Raw genomic sequence first — 6,235 nt, forward strand, 5'->3', positions numbered from 1 at the left:
CATGGACTGCGTCCTCTACTAGGCACTTACACGCTATCCGCCCTACAGAGGATTCTTTATGAAAGGAACTAACTTTTCATTTTCCTCATAAAGTAACCATGCAGCATACACCTTAAGCACTTGACAGTCACATGATTTCTTCAATAAGCCCAGGGCTTCCACAGGCTTTCCTGGAGCTCCCAGCCAGAGTAGTCCTGAGGAGTCAAATATTAAAGTTTTCTTCACAGCCACGTGTTCCTTTGATATTTCGGTTATTGAAGGCAAACTCACTGGATAATTTATCTTCAACATAGTCCATTTCTGTTCCAAAAAATGTTAGCTGTGCTTTCTTTTCGATGAACACTCTGACTTCATCTTGAACAACTTCTTCATCAGAATCTCCTTTTGTCTTTGTATATTCTAGAGCAGTGATTTTCAGCCTTTTCCATCTCATGGGACATAAACTAGTTACTAAAATTCTGTGGCACACCACAAAACATATTTTCACTGATCTGACAAAAAAAATAGGTATAATTTTGATTCAGTCACACCAGACGGCTGCTGTTGTGCTGGTTGTTGTCATTCAGTGCCCCTGAATAAATAGTCAGGTATTGCATGTTTAAAAAATTCTTTCGGCTTGAATATCACTGCTCTAGAGTAGAAGAAAGGCCATTACAACCCCTGGTTTGGACACCAATTTTCACACCTACATATTCAGGCTTATCTTTATGAGTTGTTTTGGATAGTTTGCGGCTGAAGGTGTCAGGGGGAGAGCAGCCCTGGGTGGGCTGTGCCACCCTCCTGCTCACCACTGGGACAGTGATCCGGACTAAGGAAGCTGACATCCTTGAGGTCCCGTCACCTTGATGCTTAAGGCCAGAGCTCGGATGCCTCAGCCTCTCGTCGTGGACAAGAAGGGAGCATCGACCTAATTATGTTCCTTTAAAAAAAGGTTTTTCTGATTTTGCTAAGTGGATAAGATGTATCCAACCACATTAAACAATAATAATTTTGGAAGGATAGCCTCCCTCTTTCTCTAAAAGTTATGGGAGGTGGTTTGCAAAAGTTAGATATATTCAGAAATATAATTAAACTTGTTGGTAAAAATATTAAAATAGGCCATTTTGGGTTGAGCAATTTTTGCTACTTCCTGGAATTATTTTCTAAAGAATTCATTAGTGACTGAAAAACATTTTGAAGAGTTATTGTCCGGGCTCTATGTGTTTCTTCATTTTGAACTAAGCCCTAAGTTTATAAGAGTAAAAGTGTGGTCATTACTCATCCGGCGTCTTCAGTTTGGGGAGGAAAAGCAGTGGTCGTCAAACATTGCAATTACCTGGGGAGTTTTAACAACTGCTGTTGCCTGGGTCTCCCCAACAGAGATTCTGATATAATGAGCCCAGGATGTGCAGCCAAGCCGAGACCCTTTGCAGTTGGACTGTAAGAAGTGTCTGGCCCTGGCGGGTGTGCTCAGTGGTTAGAGTGTTGGCCAGTGCACCAAAGGGTCGCGGGTTCGATTCCCAGTCAAGGGCATGTACCTGGGTTGCAGGTTTAATCCCCACCTCAGTCAGGGCGGGTGCGGGAGGCAACCAGTCAAAGTGCCTTTCTCACATTAATGTTCCTCTCTTTCTCTCCCCCTCCCTCCCTTCCACTGTCTCTAAAAAATCAATGGAAAAAAAAGAGCACAGGGGAGGGGAGGATTAGTGGTCCTGGGGGCAATAGGATGTGAAGGCTTTGAGCTAAGATTTGAAGGATGAATAGAAGTTTCCCAGGCACACAAATCAGGAAAGTCATTTTGAGAAATGGTATGTGTGAAGGTCCAAAGACGGGAAAGAGCACAGCATTTGGGGGGCATTGCCCTTAATGAGTATTGTCGGCATGTAACATGTAATGGGAAAGGGTGGAGAGAGATGAGTCAGAAGCCAGATCACTGATACTGTTTAGTCCAAGGCAATAAGGTTAAAGTTACCTTCATAGGCAGTGGAAAGCCAGTGAAGAATTTTGCTCAAGATGAGATCTGAGAATATGGGGAGACCATTTGGCTAAATAACCCTCCCCACCCCCTGCATGTTTCTTTACTAGGTTTCACTCTCAAATGAAGGAGGAAGTCCTTTAAAAACTGGTAAAGAAATGAAGGCCAGTGGAGTGAGTTTGTTTCTGTATTAGTTAAATTCTTTTGGTTGAAAATGTGACAACCAAAAGTATATGGGCAGGAATTTCATGAGATCCCAGAGATGTATGGGAAGCATGGAGTGTAGGCTTCAATAGAGCAGAGGGACATTAACCCAGGAAGCCTTAAATATAACTGGTGGAGCACGTGGCAGTGAGAAAATTTCTTGTCTATTCTTTGATAAAACTGTTAAAATGTTTACCCTGGAGTTAGGAACTCTTTCAGGGAACTCTGACAGGTTTCTTAACCCTTGGCCCCAAGAGTGGACCATTTCAAAGTGTTTGAGGATAATCCTGTGCCCTTGCTGGCTGGCAAGGGTGAACATTCAGATCCAAAAGTTTTAAGGACCCGACTTTGATTATTACCCAAAAAATCCATTATAAATGGTCTACATAGCTCCTGCTTCAAATGTGGAGGCAGAAGAATGGAGAAAACAATTAAGGATGGCCTTCCCTCTAAAGAGGAGTCATGTATTGTCACTGTCACTTTCACACAGGTAGAAGAATGGAGAACACACAGGCTTAAGGATGGCCTTGCCTCTAAATTGGAATCATCCATTGGCACAACCACTCTTAAGGTAAGCAGTGAAGAAATCACACCCACAGCATTTGCTAAATAAAAGCAAAGAAAATTACCATGCAATTCATCTATCTTCTCTCTTTGGCTGCCACGTGAGGCCCCTTCCTAATCCAGCAAATAGATTTGTTATATAACCTGCAGGCAATGAAGTTAATCAGAATGGTAAGACTTTTCCTGTCAATTTAAAATCTTTAAAAATAATGAATATTTTACTTTTCTAGTTTTTATCCCTAAGCCTAGAATTTTAAAACTGAAATCAACACAAGAAAAAAAATCATATTTAAATGGGGCGGGGGTAGATTAGAACATGCGAGGAAATTATGCCATTGTCTGGAGATGAGCCCTGGTTGACCCTCTGACGTTCCCTTCAGTGACAGACCACAAGCATGCATTACTCCAGCATACCAAATATTAGTCTATATTTGAATATTTTCAAAAGCAGTTCAGTGTGCTGGAAAACATTCTCTTCCACATAACTACAAATCCATATGCAATCATAGCACAAGGTAGTTCTAGATCTTATGCTTGTTATTTACCAGTTTTCAAATATTTGGAAATAAGACATTAACAGCTCATGCTGCTTTTTTTTTTTTGCTGCTGTCCAACCTCAAGGTAAACTTTTGTTTCTGATCATAAATTTATTTCAAAATGTTCAAACCCTAGAATAATCCAATTTGTGGCTTGCATTTGTGAGAGTATTTGAAGGATGTAGAATTGGTGGAAGAAAATGAACTGGGGTTGAGGATAGAATTATCCATGTTAAATTTTAAATCTCGAGAATGTTCCAGAGGGAATAGAGAGACTCATTGGTGCTCTCTGGAGCAGGTTAGCTAGTCTTTCCTAAATAGCCACCTTTCTAATACCTCAGAATTTTCACAAGGCACCTTGGAGCTTTCATACGATGGACAGATTAAATTAAAAGCTGAAATGCTGCACTTGCGACCCTTTCACCCTTTCTTTAGCATGGGGAGCATAAATGAAATTTTCTTCCCACACCTGAGCGACGTGAGGTTTGACGTACACATTACCCTTAGCAGATTCTATTCCTTCCGACTGCCCGCCCCCATGGGCTCTTAGCCCCAAATCTCCTTCCTGAAAATGGGTCATTTTCATTTGTCCCCAGAAATGAAAACTTTTACCCTTGCTTTTCCAGGATTAAATATTTAATCTGTTGGTTAGTTTTGCCAGTAAACAAGGAAACAGTAGCAGGTATTGGAGTCTAAGGAGAGATCACAAGGTCTGGAGACTTGAGACCCAGAACCTCATGGTGGCTCTGCAGCCCCAGGTGTGAGGGGACAACCATTCTTATTTATGTATTTATACCATACCTCTTAATGCACACATACATGATGGCTTACAATAAAAACACACAAACAATTGGATCATGCAATAGCGGCAGAGAACTAAATTCGTGAAAAGGCAGGGAAGCCAAATATGCAAAGGTTAATATAGTTAATAAGTGGAAAATTTAATGTAGGCAAAAATGTAAGCAGGGTTACACAAAGTCCTTCTTAATTTATAGAGGCAGTTTTTCATAATGCTGAAATCTGAACCCTTTATTCTGGGGACTTTGAAGTATGTATTACACAATGATTTAAACCGTTGAACAAAAAAATCAAGAATGTTATGGCCAAGTGGCTTTTAAGCTCAAATATAGGCCAAGAACAGGCTCTAAATCAGAAATTCATGGGATCCATGGACTTGGGCAGAAGAGAATTATATCCTTATTTTCATCAACCTCTAATTGATATCTTCAGCATTCTTTCCACTTTGCCTAGAGCTTGCACAGAGCTTAGCAGTGCTTGTCACTTTGCTGCTAATAGAAATCACAGATATTTTCTTATTACAGTAGAGCTGTTGTCGATATCTCAAAATTTCATTTGTTCTCATTGCTACTGTGAAAGTACAATTACTGTTAGACCTCAGACAGTCTTGTTTGCCATGCTTTAATAAAGAAACATATATGTTGAAATATTTTGATAATTGAGTTTCAATATAAGTGGTTTTCTTTGTAAGCCCATGCATTTTCTTCACACATTTAAATACTCACACTGAGAAGGGTCCCATGGGCTTTATGAGACCACCAGTGCGCTCTGTAGCATAGAAAACAGTCAGACACTTGCTTCGAGGAGCTAAGAGACCAACCTAACATGAAATGGAACTTTCTGATGATCTAACTGGATGTAAGTATAAGCTTAGAAAACCTAGAAGGGAGATAAGATAGTATGTCTCTTAAATCATAAACCTCTTTCTGCTGAAAAATCCCATGATCCTGAGTATCTGCTAAAGTTATGAAGAATAGTCAGTGAATGAAATTCAAGGAGCCCTACACCCTGCTTTTTAAATTGTATCCTATTCATTGAATGACTAAAAGTCAAACATTTTCCTTTGCCTATAGGAACATGGCCTTTATCATCTTTATCTGAAATAATTTCCTTCTGAATTAAGATCTCAAGGGGCAACCACTCAGCTGAATGATGAGAAGATGGCCCCAGAGTGGGCCACATCTTCATGTTGGTAATGCTTTAATAAAGAAGCATGTATGTATTATACCATTATATATTATATGCCATCTTAGGTCTCCTATGTTCCTCTAATCCTCTCGAGTATCCTTCAGCTACATTTTGGCACCCATTTGGAAGGCTGGAACGTCCCAGTGCTTCTGTTTACATGGCCCTCTTCCATCAGCCCACCCAAGGCTGCTCCACCCCAGGAGCTTCTGGTGCCAGACTTCTAACACTTCACTCTCTTATCATCGAGCATTTTCCCAGCGTCAAACATTCTTTGTCTCTTAAAGTATTATAATCATGGCTCTATCCTGTTTAAGGATTCAGGAAATATTTAAGTACCTTGTAATTAAAGTATAACATATAACAGAGATAAAGAAAAATGTACATGTTATATGTGGAAGCTCAATGAATTTTTACAAAGTGAACCTACCTGGGTAAACAGCGCCCAGATGGAGAAAGTGAATATTTCCTATACCCCAGAAGCTCCCTACCACATGGTGACCCCTTCCTGTCACTATGCCCCCTACCCCACCAAGGATAATCACGAGGCTGGCTTCCAACAGCACAGATTCGTTTTGCCTGGTTTTTCACACTTTATAGAAATGAAATCATCAAGTGTTGCATTTGCTTCTGGTTTCTTTCACTCAACACTATGTTTGTGAGATTCAGGTTACTGGAAAGTTTTAAACTCAAAAGTTCAATTCTTGTTTAGCCCTTTTGAGAGTTAGCATATGGTATAGAGAGAAGAAAAATATTTCTTTTAGAAAAGCTAACTCTCAGGGGACCTAAGAACCCAGCCCTCGTAGCACTATTTTTTACTTGTTCTGTGTTTTCTTTTTCTTAGAAATCGTGCTCTGGTTATAATTCTGTTTCCTGTCAAGAGTTAGGGTTGAATTCAATAAAGCTGTGGGCTTGCGTCTGCCGGATGCCTTGCAGAGAAATAGTATCTGAACTCTTGAAAGCAACTATGCTCAGAGGTTAGACCTGACTGTCATTA

At 40.2% G+C, this 6,235-nt stretch overlaps 1 pseudogene across 1 annotated transcript; it reads right to left on the minus strand.

Moving 5' to 3' along the window:
* Nucleotides 1-202: 202 nt before the first annotated feature.
* LOC308551392 (iron-sulfur cluster assembly 1 homolog, mitochondrial-like) lies at nucleotides 203-824 on the minus strand (annotated as a pseudogene). Its single transcript has 2 exons — nucleotides 628-824; nucleotides 203-419 (listed from the first exon to the last, which is right to left on the minus strand). The product of its transcript is annotated as an iron-sulfur cluster assembly 1 homolog, mitochondrial-like (transcript).
* Nucleotides 825-6,235: the final 5,411 nt, after the last annotated feature.

This window comes from Miniopterus schreibersii (assembly GCF_964146895.1).
Source record: "Miniopterus schreibersii genome assembly, chromosome: X".
Taxonomy (NCBI): domain Eukaryota; kingdom Metazoa; phylum Chordata; class Mammalia; order Chiroptera; family Miniopteridae; genus Miniopterus; species Miniopterus schreibersii.